Source organism: Buceros rhinoceros, unplaced genomic scaffold, assembly GCF_000710305.1.
Source record: "Buceros rhinoceros silvestris isolate BGI_N320 unplaced genomic scaffold, ASM71030v1 scaffold28183, whole genome shotgun sequence".
Lineage (NCBI taxonomy): Eukaryota > Metazoa > Chordata > Aves > Bucerotiformes > Bucerotidae > Buceros > Buceros rhinoceros.
In genome coordinates, this window is record NW_010404646.1 from 5,209 (window position 1) to 5,566 (window position 358).

A 358-nucleotide genomic window follows, 5' to 3' on the forward strand; every position below is an offset into this window, starting at 1 on the left:
TGCGTCTATCTGGTCGCCGTCGGGAGGGGTGAGTGTGGCTCGGGGCTGACTCCCGGCTCTGGGGCCGAGAGGCCAGATCCCATCCCTGCTGCTGGGGGAACAGGCGTGAAATGGGATTTGTGGGGAAACCCCGGGAAATGGGAAGGTTCAACCCCTCAGGAGCAAAACGGTGACGTTACGAGGCGCAAACGCCCGCCGGGAAATCGGCTTTTCCCTCTGGAAAAGGATTTTCCAGCTGCACCGGAGGAAAACGCAGTAACGAGCCGTGGTGAAGCCCGGGTCAGCGATTTGCCGCTGTCGCCTCCCCTTAGGAAGCCGTTCCCAACCCCTGCGACCCAGAACTGGCTGAGGGCGGCCC